Below are 14,802 nucleotides of genomic sequence, written 5' to 3' on the forward strand. Positions count from 1 at the left end.
ATCTGTCTTGGTATTTCTTAGAAATCTACTCTCCAAATTTTACATTATTAAATTCCCAGTGTTACCAACAAATTAGCTGAAAATTTTGTTTTCCTATTAATAATTAAACAATTCATTCTAAAACGTCCTGTCATATTTTAGAGACATGTACCCTGATTGATTTGAAAACTCAATCAACTGAAAATCCAAAGACTAAATTAAAATACCAAGCCATGCATAAGTATGCAAATGCAAAGATGTCTCGCTAACATCTCATAATTCCTTATTCATAATCACTGGGAACCTGGCATCAAAAAGAACAGAACCCTGGGTAAAAGTTGTAACCACACTTCACAAGGACTTGGTGGGGAAAAGACATCGGTACATTGCAGCAATGACATCACAGGAGTTGGTAGCCCTGGTCCCACCACCGACTATCTCTACATATGATCTTGGATTAATCCTTCTGTTCTCTGAGCTATGACTCCATGAAAAAATGCTTAGGGCCACAGAGATTCAAGAACGATTCAACTAAAAAAAAAAAAAAAAAAATCAACAAATATTAACTGCACCAAGAACTCCAAAAAATGAAGACTCTACGGCTTCAAATATTTTCTGGGTAAGCTCTCTCTCAAGTAGAAGATACAGCTGGCTACTTTCTGTTTTTGTAAGCAGCTCTTGAAATGAAACGGCTTGCCAGTATTTTTCTTGGAGTGGGGGTGAGGGGTTGTCTTCCAATTCTAGGAAGGTAAAAATCTTTCCAGAAATTACTTCCACGGCTTTTCTTATCTTGACCTAGGGTCTTTTTTTTTTCTTGTCTTTTCTTTTTTTTCAGTTTTTCCTTTCTCTTTTTTCAAATCACCTTTACTTCAAACTTCCCCCCCCAAACCTTTTTCTGGTAAGAAGTATCTACTAAACCTCTCTTTTTTGAAGCCCAATCTTGGCACCCACGCTCACGCTCACGCCCATTGTACCCTGCATGACGAGGGGCTGAAGTTCCAATTCTGACCTATTTGGAATAACAAAGAAGATGGAAGGGTACGTGTAAGATACAGAGAGTGAATCCTTCTAGGACAGTCCCTACCTCAAGTACTGTCAGGATATTTTCCTGATATTTCCATGTTATTCTACTTGAAAAACAACTCCTCCTCCCTGCCCCCTCCCCAAAGAAAGAAACCATATGAAGTTGTGCGGCTTCTCAGAGCTTGAAGAATGACTCGTGACAAAAATGGAAAGCCCATCCACCCAATTTTCTAGTCTTCGTTCTCTGAGATTCTGTGGGCAGTGGTAGTGTTTCTCAGAACGCACTTCAGAAAATATGCAGGTAATTTCTTCAGAGTCAATACCATCAATTAGCTCCTATTTCAAAATGGATTTTCCTGTCCTCCACAAAAGCCAATGCCCATTTACTTTGATCTCTTTATAGTTGTCCTTCCTCTTTAGCTAGAAAGTCTTCCCTTGATGTTAAGTGTCTGCCAACTTGGAAAGCTAAAGCACCCGAAACTGGCACAGACACATTATTGTCATGCCTATGTTTCATTTTCCCAGAACCAGGCATAGGGGGAAAGAAATAAAAAATAAAAAACCTATTTTCACATGCAACTGACACCAGCTCAGTTGCTGAGATTAGCTTGTGCGGGTGGGGGAAACGTGTACCAGTTCCCTTTCATATATGTATCCTTTTTATCCTCTTCCATCTGCAACTCAATGGAGAGAAAATGTGATGGGTTGGAGAAATCTGTTCATTCTGGTAAACTGTTTGGAGGTGTCAAGGCTAAGAATAGTCATGGGCTGACATTAAATAGTAGGGACACATGCTGAGCTGGCTCACCCAAAGCTGGTGTCTACAGCAGCACACGAAATTAGAATTTAGATGGGAGACCTTTTTTAGAATATTCTTGGGTCTGATCAGAGGCATTTCAATTTAGAGATGCCATGTGGCCCTTGGAGGCATGAATTCCCGTGGACAAGATGGGTCCAGGTGCTCTTAAAAACCGGTTGTCTTTAAGCCAGAACACAGAGGTGAAAACTACCACAATAACCTCCCCTCTCTCATGCGGAAGGAGAATTTTCCCTGAACAAAGAGAGAGAACTCATAGAAGGCAAGCAGGTTAAGCAGGAAAGCCAACCCAGAAGAAATTGTAACGCTTTCTAAAATTATGGAACAATCCTGTTCTTTGACGTTTTCCAGCTTGCAGATTTGTCTCCGAGCTTAGCTGATTCACATCTTGGCAACACCATAGGCAGCCTAGGTTAAATATATGTCTAAATCTATGTCACTATAAATGTCACGATTATGGCAAAAATACCCATTTACTTTGGAAGCCATTTCCACTTCCAGTCATTGTTCCTTTAAATCACTTGTACATGTTTACACTTAGATGCCCAAGTGGTTAAACTGGTAGATGTGGAAAAGAACAGGTCACTCTTTAGAGCAGATTTGGGAACCAATTTGTCTGTGGACATAACCGTTCTACTCTGGAGATTTCCCAAGTTCTCTGTTAAAAATGGATCTTTCAGGGCACCTGGGTGGCTCAGTTGGTTAAGTGTCTGCCTTCGGCTCAGGTCATGATCCCAGGGTCCTGGGATCGAGCCCCACATCTGGCTCCCTGCTCAGTGGGGAGTCTGCTTCTCCTTCTGCCCCTCTCTCCTGCTCATGCTCTCACTCTCTCGCTCTCTCTCAAATAAATAAAATCTTTTTTAAAAAATGGATCTTTCACATGCTTTCAGATTTTACCAAACTACTCTTTAAAAGTCTGTTTTCTTTCACAAACTATCAAACAAGTTTGTTCAAAGAGATGTGTTAATTCACAGACTCACAGGGCAAGGAGCCTTAGGCTTGAGAGCTCATGTGGCATTCAAGTACGTAACCCTGCCTCCAGGCACGGCCCTGCCAAAACCCTGTCAAGAGAACGCAAAGTGTAACCTGTCTCCTAGAGCTAGAGGAGAGAAATTTGCAGTGATCCCAACATTTAGACACCCACTGTCGCCTACCTATATGCCTAAAAGGAATCCCCCATTTTGTTATTTAAAACCATTTCTTCACATTTTGTTCGCCACAGAGTTGGAACACATGTGTTAATAAGCCCGAGAAAGTCATGCAATTCCACAGACATTAGGTCAACGAATACCCATTTCTCTCTTCTTTTCCTCATAGCTCCACATATTAATGTTTCAGTCAACATCACTGTTTTGTGCTCCTGCGTTGCTATGGGAAAGAAACACATTCCTCTATGCAAATAAACTGCATTCTGGGTTTATTTTTTCATTCAACATTCACTGAAGGTTCCTATGAGTTGGATCAGTTCTAGGGACTAGTATTATGGAGGCAAACAAAACATACAAAATCCCTGCCTTCCTGAAATGCAGAACCACGGCCACCTGGGTGGCTCAGTCTGTTAGGCGTCTGGCTTTGGCTCAGGTCATGATCTCAGGGTCCTGGAATTGAGTCCTCAGCCTGGAGTCTGCTTCTCCCTCTACCCCTCCTCCTGCTTGTGTTCTCTGTCTCTCTCTCACTCTCTGACACTCTGTCTCCTTCAAATAAATAAATAAAATCTTAAAAAAAAAGAAGAAGAAATGTAGAACCAATCCAGTGGGGACAGCAGACAATCAACAAAGTATTCAGGTAAAAGAAAAGAAATGCAGATATAGATTATAGCTTCTTTTTTTTTTTTTTTTTTTCCTAACAAGAAAGGAAAGCCCATGACAAGTACAAGTACAGTTTTAGGAGACAAAATACAGAATTTGGGTTTGGACATAATTGTTTGAGATGCCTGTTAGATTTCCATTACACTTGTCAAGCAGACAGTTGAACATCTGATTCCAGAGTTGAGAAGAGATATCCAGGAATCACCTGTTGACTCAAACTTTACTTAGGATTATGTTCCCCATATCATTTATTTTGTGATGAGGAGCCTGTCATTTCAACCCATCTCCCCATTCCGTACTTCCTTATCTTTTGGTCAGGACAACTGCTTCAGTCCATCAAGTGTTATTCTAATTTTCTAATACAACTTGTCAAGTATCTACTTGACTATATTTGATTTCTAAGTTTAATGAGAAATCTCACCTTCTCACAGATTATATTTTTACCACAATTTATTAGGTGTTGACTTTGTGCTTTCTATTTTGTTAAGCATTTCATCTGTATCGTGTCATTTAATTCTCCAAAACCTTTATGAAATAGGTATTACTATAGTCTATGTTTTGTTAATGAACAAACTGAAAAGCAGAGACATTTAGCAAGTTGCCTCAGGTGACACAATCAGTGTCCTAAACGCCATGTTATTACCAGCTGTACAGCCTCCTGATGAGTAGATATGTTACCTGACACCAGGCTTTTCCACACTGTAAGGATATGTATTTCAAGTCTACAAATATCCACTAAGTGTTCCTTGAGTGTGACACAACCTCTGTAGAACTGGGCTCAAGATGACCGGGCATCCAAGAAAGATCTTCACTAATGTTTACTGAAATGAGGAGGGGTGAAAGATGGGGCATTGCTAAGTGTCTTTGCAGAATTATCTTTGGTCTTCACACCAAGGGTTAATGTTATCTAAAGCCTCAAATAAATCAAGTAAACAGCCCAATTCTTAGAAAATGTGAAAGCCTGGATTTGACTTACAGCATGTCTCACTCCAGCACCATGTTCTTTCCACTGTGAGAAGCTTCTGCACCTTTTAGTCTTCTCCTGAGAATCTAAACATTGAGGATGGTTGGGTATGTAGATTAAAATGTTTTCTCCCCACTACTGCCATGAATTTGTAATTAGATAGCACCTGTGAGATAACAGAATCTATCCATCTATCATCTATCTATCTATCATCTATGTATCTATCTGTCTATCTATCTATCTATCATGTCTACCCTCTCCCACCCCATGCCTGGCACAGAGCTCCTAAAACCCTGGTCATTTCCTAAGTGATAAGAACATCTCTTGGTCTTTGACCCTGTTTAGAAACACAGGGTTTCTAAAACCTTTGTAAGTTTTTAAGTGATAAGAGCACTAGCAGCTTTTGTTCTACTGAGGCAACTATGGGAAGGCTCCTAGATGGGGACCAGTCACCAGAAAGATTAAGTTACAATTAAAAACTTGGAAATTTCAGCCCCCCATACTTCAGAGAGGAGAGAGGGGCTGGAAATGGACTTAATAATAGATCATGCCTACAGGAGAAAGCCTCCATAGAATCCCAATAGTACAGGGTTCAGTGAGCTTGCAGGTGGTTGAACACATGCAAATACCAGGAGGGTGATGCACCCCAACTCCAAGGGAACAGAAGCTCCCGTACTCAGGACCCTCCCAGACCCCACCCTATGTATCTTTTCATTAGTTGTTCATCTGTTTCCCTTATTATACCCTTTAATAAATTGGCAAAATGTGTTTCCCTGAGGTCTGTGAGCCACTCAAGCAAATTAACCAAACCTTAGGCAGGGGTCATGGAAACCTCAGATTTATAGCCAATAGTCAAAAGCACAGGTGACAGCCTGGACTTGCGAATGGCCTCTGAAGTGGGGGCAGGAGGAGCATTGTGGGAGTGAGCCCTTCACCTGCGAGGTCTGACACTCCTTCTAGGTAGATAGCATCACAACTGAGTTAAATTGTAGGCCACCCAGCTGGTCTCTCATAGTTGTTTGGTGTCAGAAAAAAGCCACACATCAGGTGACCAGTAGTATCAGAAGTGGTATGTTCTGTGTGAGTAGTAAAAGGAAGAGAAAGGCTTAGGTTTTCCCACTCAGTGTCGTTTGTTTGGGAATGATGGAAAATAGCTATCACTTATCGGGGACTTAAAATACATACTCAACTAAAAAGAAATCTCAAATGAAGAACAATTAAGTGATTCACCCAAAGCTGTCCATAAAATTAAGGGCAGGACTTCGAATCATACAGGTGTTGTACCTCCAATCCTGCTTTCTGCGCTGCTGTGTACGTATACAACAGAGCCTATTAAGTCCGGTTGTGCGTGAGACAGAAAACCAGGAGAACTAAATTAATTAATCTTATTCTCTCAAAGCCAGTATTTGCTTCTCTGTTCCTTGCCTCCACTCGGTCCTCAAAGCAGCCCGGAAAACAGGTTCATTTCTAAAAATGGATTAATTTGTGAAATTTACACCATATAACAAAATGATTTGGAGTGTGAAGTCACTGTTTCTTCTTCCCCCACCTCTTACACTTCCTTCCCAAAATAAATAGGCAGATTATGTAACCCCCCTAAATTATTATAATGCTTAGAATTGCTATATTGCTGGGATTCCTACAGGGAGGACAACTTTCAGGAAGGTTTATTTATAAGGAGGTCATTTTGAAATTTCGGTAGCTTGGATGGGCTCCAAGAAATACCTGCCTTATGATGAATTTTTCTCTGTCATGAATAGAATCCCAGAATATAGCAAGGTTGGGTCTAATACATCCCTAGTTCAAGATGTAGAAACAGATGAATTGAGATTGAACTTTCATATGATAACTAGGACCAAAAAATTTTCTCCAAGCCATGAGAGAGCAAAAAAGAAATTGATTGTGGGAACAAAGTCTCTTCTAGAGAAAAAACAAGTTATGAAAGTCTATAATAATTTATAACAATTTCTAACTTCAAGCACTTTTATTGCATATTCTAATATTTGGTCCTGACAATAAGTAGGTGAAGTACCAGTATGTTCAAAGTACAAATGAGGAAAATGAAGTTAAAGAAGCTCGAGTGGTCCACCGAGAGGCAGACCCTAGGACAGGATTAGAATTTCAAGAGATGTATTGACAGAGAGAGCAGGAAGAGTGAGGAGAGCCTTCCACTGCAATGTGGGTCTGGCACTTATGGGAAAAGAGAATGACGGAAAAAGAATTGCGCAGAAAAACTCTTGGACTAAGCACAGTTGCAAGAAAGTTTCAGCCAAAGACTCTCCGGCCCGTTGTCTTACCACCATAGACCTGCTTTAATATCCCCACCCTGCCCAGTGGGCACAGGAAACACGTCTCAAAGTGAACACAGCGGTATGTCCAGAGGGGTAGGATGTCCAAGTTCTCTCCTCACAGCTGGAGAGCTGACCAGAACATTTACATGACTGCCACAAGCCCCTGTGATCAGCCAGACAAGGAGAACTAATGGTCCCCGAAGTCTCCTGACATCTGGTAGAGTCTTTTATTTGGTGTTTTAAGTACACATGATACTTATAAGTTTTTTTGCAACTAGAATCATGTGATCACTGAATACAGTTATATAAGTTGTCAGCTTCTGTAAATTTTTTTTTAAAGCCTATTCTATAAGAGCTATGCATATAAGCACTGACCTATAGAGTAAACTTACTAAAATGTTTCGGATATACAAAAACTATCCTGAATACAAGAGGAAAATTATCTCCTGTGACTTTTTTTACTTTTTTAATTTTCTTATTTTTTTAAGATTTTATTTATTTATATGACAGAGAGAGAGACAGCCAGCGAGAGAGGGAACACAGCAGGGGGAGTGAGAGGAAGAAGCAGGCTCCCAACCGAGGAGCCCGATGTGGGACTCGATCCCGAAACGCCGGGATCACGCCCTGAGCCGAAGGCAGATGCTTAACGACTGCGCTACCCAGGCGCCCCTCTTGCGACTTTTTTAAAAAAAGATTTTATTATTTATCTGAGAAAGAGCTAGAAAGGGGGAGGGGCAAAGCAAAAGGGAAAAAGAGTCTCAAGCAGACTTCCCGTTGAGTGCGGAGCCCTATGCAGGGGCTCGATCCCAAAACCCTGAGATCATGACCTGAGCCAAAACCAAGCCAGATGCTTAACTGACAGCACCACCCAGGTGCCCTCCTGCAACTTTTGAAAGAGGTCTGCCACAGATGAGTTTTGTCACTAGTTGCCGCTCACTCAAAACTGTCAATATACAAATTTTTGTTAAGGCTCACTAGGTGAAGTCTTGATGGGTACAGAACATTCTAGAACGTATTTAGGTTCATTCATATATCTATTCAAGTGAATATGCATAAATGAGCTATATAAAATAAAAAATCATTCCTCAAAATAAATAACAGATATATTTATATTTATCCAGTACCACCTGTCTAGTATACTACAAGGAAACCCTCATTTTTTTCCTGAAAACAAGTCTATAGATATGAATCATTCCTTCGAAGTGGATATGAAGTAACGAGGCTCCGAGGCATTAACAACTTAAGGTGCAAGAGGGCATGCAAAGTCTAGATTTGAATTTGGCTCCCCTGGAGATGAAGAAGAGGTGCAGCATAGCCAAGACAAACACAGATTAAAATACTATGGCTTGAGACACACCCATTTGGCTGCTTGCTATTCCTTATTCCCTATTGCTTGACTGATACACAGACTTTTTAAAAAGTAGACTATCAAGGGATACAAGAGTTTTGGAAGTGATACATTACCATGATTGTAACACAGAAGACTGGTTCTCCCTAATCCCCATTTACTCCACTTCTGATAAAATCGCGCAGCAGAAGTTCTTCTTAGTATTACGGATCAAGAGAATCCTATCACCTGACGTTTTTGTTTAGGCCATGTTTTTGGAGATTCTAGAATAAATCAGAAAAGTTTTTAGTCTCAGTGGGATAAAAAATTTTCTCTAGCCACAAAAATGTATAAAGTTGATCAAATGAAATAAAACATGATTTTCAGTTTTTCTCTGTATTTCTCCATATTATTGTATATGCTTGGTTTTATGCCTAAAATACTCTTTCTGTGTCTCTGCCACTGAAATCAGTCTTTAAGATTCAGTTTTCCATCTACCTTTTTTTTTTCTTTCTGTGAAGCCTCTGCACCGCTCCTCACTCCACTCTCCGTCATCACACCTGGAAGCTCGTTGGCTCTTTTCCTGTATAGTGTCCCAACTCTTTGTACAATACTTCCCTGATAGCTGCCATAATACCAATGGGCACTTTTGGTCTGCCTTTCCATGACAGCCAAAGGATTTCCTTGAGGACTCAAACTCACTTTTGCTCAGTTTTATGTGTTTGATACCCAACACTTAAACGTTTGCTGAAGGAAGGCAAAACTACGTGGTAGAAAGCAAACAGCACGGAGAAATTAAGTATGGATCTTAAGAATCTTAAAAAGTATGCCCACTGATACCTAACCTTCTAATTGCCTTTTTACAAGTGTAATCATATGATTTTTGCAAGGAAGAACTGATGTTAAACTTTTGTTCATTTTTAGGTTTTTATCACTATCAAAACCAAACTGTAGAGAATAAATCGTAATTATTTTCTCAAGATAACATTTAAAATAATATATAGATATTAAAATGATAGATGGATAGCCAGGTGGGTAAAGTATGCAAAAAGTAAAGTAAGGAAGTAAATATTTTTAATATTTTTAAGTCCTCAAAATAACCAAAGTTTTGAAAAATACTGACTCATATTTCATGTGAATAGAAGCACAACAGAAATGAGAGCGTGAGCATGGCTTTAGTATTAAGTAAACTTTCCTCTCTACGCTGACCTTGAACTTGGGTTGTCTTAATGTACTCAGAGTACACTACTAACATTTCATCTATGGAACAAAATTGACTAACTGCATCACAAGTTTTGTGAATTGTAATACAGCGGCTTTAATTCTGTAAAGGTTGCAAGAGCACAATGTAAATAATCTCGTTTCATTTGGCTCAGTATCATATAGTTTATGCATCAGTATCTTACTAGACTATAAACCTCTTGATCTTAGCCCTCCTTATAAAGTGTCCAAAGGGCAGTCCAAGATCTTGCATGTAACAGGCACTAATACATGTTTATCAAATTCAATATAACAAAAATAAAAATGGAAAAGGAAAATATCTTGAAAACAAACGGGAAAAAATCAGTTTGTGGGTTCCTTTCTGCCAAATATAAAGCTACCCTTTTGTCTTAATACAGCCATCCAACATTTCATCATTTCTGTCCATCACCAAAAAGCTTCATTTATAGAGCATTAAGCTCATCTGAGTATTCTGTTATAAAGCCGCGGTCACAGTACAGAAGATTGCTGTGTCCTGCATTCTGATAATATCCTCGCAGAAGAACAAAGCAACCTATCATCGGGATAAATCAAATCACAAATCTTTCTGGGAAGAAAAAGAAGGAAAATGCTTTATGCTTTATATTAATTCTTGAGTAAACATCACTCAGTGCAGTTATAAGTTTATGGATTCCAAATGTGTTTGCATACAGAATAGATTGGTATATGTTAGAAACAGATTATTATATAGTAAGAAAGTGCTGTGGAGTTGGATAAGGCAAATCCTCATCCATCACTATTTACCTGTGTGACCTCACAAATACCCCTTTATCTCTCAGGCTCAGTTTCCTTTTCCATGCATACCTAGCTCACAGAGTTTTTATACGGAACAAACGAGAGAATGCATATTAAACGCATGTTAACTCTGAACTAGAATACTTGGAAACGGTATCATGCCATGTTTATAAATCCCACATAAATGCACAGACACACAGTATTCAATAGAATTAAGATATACCCATTACATGAGCATATGTGCATTCCACGAGTGGCACCGTGTCCTAACAGACTGCTGTCACACTGCATTTGTATCTGTAAGCATTAGTGCCATTTTCGCATACCTGTTAAGCAATCTTCTGTTATTACTTTGCAACACATCATTTCTGTCTCTCTCTTTACTAACATAAGACCATTATCTTGCCATTCAGCAATGACAGATGATTCATCCAAGATTCCAAATGACACCTTCTTGATATAAGGGGGGAAAAACCAACAACTTTGCTTCTTCAGTTTTTTTTTTTTTTAACAGATACATTCTGCATGTGCCTTGGATTCAGTTCCTGAGAAAAAGGCACAGAACATACACAGTAGCCCAAACCCCAGGAATTCATTTTATTTGCAAGGGGTAGAGAACAAAAGATGTATTTTCTTTGCCAGTTACTTGTACATTTTAACCCTGCAGACTGTTCTACATGGAGAATCCAAAATGGTGGGAGTTTGGCATAGGGGAGGGAATAGGAGAAAGGAGGGAAAATTATTAACTCGGTAACACAAAATAAACCCATGGCCTGTGTTCCTAGTCTGTCACCAATGCAGGATTGGCGTGGCAAAGAGATGAGAGGTTTTTCCTGCAGTCTTCGATATGGTGATCTTATTTTCTGTTCCAAGTCAGGATTTGCTATCTGAGTGATTTTTTCCTTTGATTTGTAAATGTACAGATTAATATTTTATTATCAATGATAGCTCACTTGTATTGAATGTTTACTATGTACTAACCATTATATCATCTGATTTACTCATTAGAACAACTTCGCACAGCAAGGAGATACAAACAAGCTTTGGGTCATGTAGGGAATTAATGAAGGAGCATGGATTTGAATCGAAGTGTGTTTGAATCCAAAAACCTCTGCTCTTCACAACTACTTTATTCGGCCTGTCAGGGCAAATGGAAAGATTGCTATGGAAAGACATGAAATTCATTACCAAACCCCTTTATTGAAGACTTTCTTTTCAAAGGGGAGGGACAGGCCTGGTATTGCCATTCCTTGGTAAACACTGACCTAATAAGTACTCTTACCCTCTGTCAATACCAAGCCACCTTCTATTAGGACATCTGCGTGTGTAGGACACATTGACAGTCTGACACCTGCAGTGAGGAGAGCGGCTTCAGAAGCACAAAGATGGCCTTGTTGCCTGGTGGCACTAAGAAAAGGCTTCCCTGAGAAAATCCTATCCAGAACAGAATTTTGAAGGGAAAATTTCCCAGAGATGTGAAATAGGAAGGGGAGGTCTGAGGAGGGCGAGGGTACGTAAGACAGAAGAACAGAGCATGCGCAGGAGTGGAAGTCTGAAAAAGCAAGATGCGTTTAAGAAGCATGGCGGGCCCTCAAAGGGGAGTGAGTGGAAAGGGGATGGAAAAGGTACCTAGAGCTAAATCACGGCCCCCATGTCACATAAAGAATCTGGAGTTTAGGTTTCAGGCCAGATGGAGTTATTGAAAGATATTAAATAGGGCAATGAATTGAACAGCCTCGCATTTCAGATAAATCATGAAATGGGATCAAAGCCACAGACAGGGAGACAAGGTGGCCAAAGTTGCCCAAACCAGGCTTTTTAAAGTGGGTAAATTTTTACACAACTGAGAGATCTAAAAAAGAATAATGATTTTTTTCTTAGTTTTTTGAGTATATAAAGGACAATCTTACAACCAGTTATTGCTTTGAAACCCTGTTGCTGCATTCATATTTCTCATGTCAAAATGACAACAATGGTCTCAGGTACAAACCTATATTCGTATTCTTTTACCAGTTAAGATAAAATTCTCCTTTGCCATTACAATTTGCAGTTAAAGAACATTTTTCATAGACTAAGGCTTTTGTTTCTTAAGTTGTTTAATAAAATGAGACTTAGATTTGATATCACAAGAGTGAGGCGATAGAAACTACTACTTTAATTGTTGAGGGAAAATAATAACAGAATAAAGACAGATTTTTAAGTGATGAATTTTCAAATGAGAAACAGTGATGAGAAATTTTGATTACCATGTAGTGCATAGTCGTGCAAGTATAATAAACTCAAAAGAAGCAGTTTGTAGCATCAAAAGTACAATCCTTTCATCATATGTTCCAATTAGAAGGTTATCATTAAATAAGCAATAAAAGAACTTTTCATTATATTTTGATGGTAATGAATCTATGACATGCCATTAAGTTCATAGACCTACCAAAACAATTATTTAGTTCTTAAAATGCCATTGTTAAAAAAAGAAAAGGACATGCGGCACCTGGATGGCTCATTCGGTTGAGTGTAAGACTCTTGGTTTCAGCTTAGGTCGTGATCTCAGGGTTGTGAGATCGAGCCCCAGTGGGCACCACGCTGGCATGGAGCCTGCTTAAGATTCTCTCTCTGCCCATCTCCTCCACCCCTGTCTCTCTTGTTTTCTAAAAAAAAAAAAAAAAAAAAGAGAGGGACAGAAGAAAAGAAAAGGACCTAATATGATCATGAGGATGGTGACTTGACATAAATGATAGTTTATTATATTTAGAGTGAAAAGAATTAAGCAGACAATAAATAAAACAGAAAATTCAATAATACTTTTACAATAGTAAATCTAACTTTGGCACCTTGGTTTCTGCAGAAAAAAAAGGTCTGTGACCATAAGTCTTATCTCAAATGCTATCATTTTGCTGTTCTGCTTGTATGTACTTTCTAAATTTGTTTAGATTTGAGGTTTAAATAGAAAGTATAAGCCCAAGGAGTTTATGCCTGGTGTTATATACTGTGATAAGAAATAATTTCAAATTAATAATTGGTTTGTTGGATTTATTTTTCCTAAAAAGGGACACATACACCACTAAAGTTTAAGAAACACTGGCTTGGGGCGCCTGGCTGGCTTAGCTGGTAGAGCATGTGACTCTTCATCTCAGGGTCCAGAGTTCAAGCCCCATGATGGGTTACTTAAACTTATTTAAAAATAATTTAAAAAAATAAAAATCAAGAAAGTTAAAAAAGGAAGGAAGGAAGGAAGGAAGGAAGGAAGGAAAGAAAGAAAGAAAGAAAGAAAGAAAGAGAAAGAAAGAAAGAAGAAAGAAAAAAAGAAAGAAGAAACGAAACATTGGCCTCCATGAGAAATGATGAGGTTTAAACCAAGGAAGAGTTGGAACGAAGAGTTAGAAATGCTCCTCTACCAGTGCTTTGGAAATTAAGTAGGTAAATTCACTCATTTATTTTCAGTGAAAACATCTCTCATTGGCTACCTGTAGCAGTCAATATGAGCTGTCTTCAATACGAAGGATACGGAGATAAAAGCCATAGCCCTGCCTGAGGGAACACGGGAGCTCCACACTTCGAGTGATCATACTGTGAAGCTCACCCAACATTGCTCCAGGATTTTATCCCTAGGTTGCCTCAGAAATCCCAGGTGATGAAGGCTCAAGAGAATATCTTCATCATTTCTCTCTAAATCAGGGAAAAAATTTTACCTGCCAGTCACCATTCCCTTTATAATATTAAAAATACAAAAGATGATAGCCTAAAACAGCCTTCAGGCGAGCTGAAATATTTACCAAGCCCTAACACTTCCTCCAAACCTGACTATTCCTGGGAGATCTACAGGTAGCCACGGACAGAAAATCACGTGCTTCCTTAATCACCAAGCAAAACTGACGACTCTGCTCAGAGACATGGCTATTTGTCTCAAAAACCGATTTCGAAGTTTATGCAAATATTTGTCGTGTTAATGTGAAACAATATTTTAAAATATATTTGGATAAGAATTACTTGCCCTTTTTATTTTACTAAACATGTGCTCTGATAAACATTTTTAATTATAACAAGAGAAGGAAGAAGAGAGGGAAGAAGGAAGGGAAAAGAGAGGAGAGGTAGGGAGACGAGGATGGAGAGAGAGGAGGAGAGAGAGGGGAAGGATGAAGCGTATCAGGAAGAAGTTCTTAGATCGAGACAGACATGTCTTAAAACTGTATTAAGATGAAATCCCATCTTCCTCTCTGGATTGGCAGAGGAGACATGAGCAGTGACTGCCTTCAAGCTATCACTTGAGACATGGTCTTGAAGCTCACAGTCAATCTTATCCCCGTTCTGCTACTATTTCTTGCTCTTAACATCTCTGTTTTCAGTTTCTGGATGAGAAAAATGGACAAGAAAAGGACTAAGTCGGGGGGAGGATGAGAGGATTAAAAGAGTAATGTAGGTGGAGCCCTTAGAACACCATGTGGCCCCCAGGTGGTGAATGCTAAGTTTTCATTTATTATTATCATGATAGGATTTGCTGGGTGTCCATTGCGAGCAGAACACCATCCCGGTGGCTGAGCTGAGCAGCTAGAAAATTGGCAGTCAACGCTTCTGCCCTCCGGGGACGAGACGCACTGCTTTGG

General features: G+C 39.3%; 1 protein-coding gene across 1 annotated transcript in view; it reads right to left on the minus strand.

Annotated features, from left to right (window-relative positions):
* Positions 1 to 3,979: 3,979 nt before the first annotated feature.
* The window catches only part of ELAVL2 (ELAV like RNA binding protein 2), a 438,381-nt gene continuing 427,558 nt past the window's right edge, over positions 3,980 to 14,802 (minus strand). The window contains exon 7 of the transcript XR_008959890.1: positions 3,980 to 8,493. The gene's annotated coding sequence lies outside the window, so the exon portion shown is untranslated. The remainder of the gene's footprint in view (positions 8,494 to 14,802) is intronic.

This window comes from Ursus arctos, unplaced genomic scaffold, assembly GCF_023065955.2.
Source record: "Ursus arctos isolate Adak ecotype North America unplaced genomic scaffold, UrsArc2.0 scaffold_18, whole genome shotgun sequence".
Taxonomy (NCBI): domain Eukaryota; kingdom Metazoa; phylum Chordata; class Mammalia; order Carnivora; family Ursidae; genus Ursus; species Ursus arctos.